Below are 939 nucleotides of genomic sequence, written 5' to 3'. Positions count from 1 at the left end.
CCCAACTAACCTTAAATCCCTTGATTCCATCTCTCACTTCTTTACCAAAATAGTCCAACACCGAGTCCCACATTACCGCAATATGTCCTCAAATGCTGTTCTGTCTTCCCTATCCATTTCTAGTCCCCAAAGCTGCAGACTTAAAGCTGATTTAAAACTCCTCTACAAGACCCTAAACTCGGCTATTGATTGCCCTGAACTGCTATCTTTCTTCAACTTCAGGATACCAACCCGATCCACCCGCACCCACTCCCTACTCCATCTCCCTATTCCTAGAATATCTCTCACCAAGCGCACACTGTTATTTCGCCTCTCCTCCCTTCTAAATTCACTCCCTCACACTGTCGACCCCTTTAACCTATCATGCAAAAACTTCACCACCCAAGCTTTATCCCACCTTTCAGTAAATTAAAATTTTGCCCTGTCCATGCTTGGTTCTCGTTGTTATTGTTAAACTGTTATTGTCTTTGTCCTATTTTATGTTTGTTATATTTTTCACTGTAAATTGGCGCCACTGCTGTATGTGAACAATGTTTTAAAATAAAAATAAAATAAAATAAAAATTTCCTCCTACTATAAAACTTCATTTAGCTTTCCTACTTCTCTAGAGGCTAATTAAAATTTTCTTATAGTATATTCTCGTCCCATAAATCTCGTATTGCTCCTATAAAGTTTTTAAGATTATGTTTCCCAATTAAAACGTTTTGATGTGGTATACGGTCCCTACGTCATTTGCAAAGACTTAATAAATGCAGTAAAATAATTTCAATGAAAACTTAAACATTCAAAATTGAATTGAAATTAAATTTAAAATACTTCGCCTTTCCACATAAATAATAGGTTTATGTGGAAAGGCGAAGTATTTTAAATTTAATTTTAATATGAAGAATTTCCACCAAGTGACGCCAGAAACTGTTTCATTTATTCAAAATTGAAGTC

This window comes from Hetaerina americana, unplaced genomic scaffold (assembly GCF_022747635.1).
Source record: "Hetaerina americana unplaced genomic scaffold, ioHetAmer1.1.p SCAF_55, whole genome shotgun sequence".
Taxonomy (NCBI): domain Eukaryota; kingdom Metazoa; phylum Arthropoda; class Insecta; order Odonata; family Calopterygidae; genus Hetaerina; species Hetaerina americana.
The sequence above is the reverse complement of the archived record's forward strand: the minus strand, read 5'-3'. Positions refer to the sequence as shown.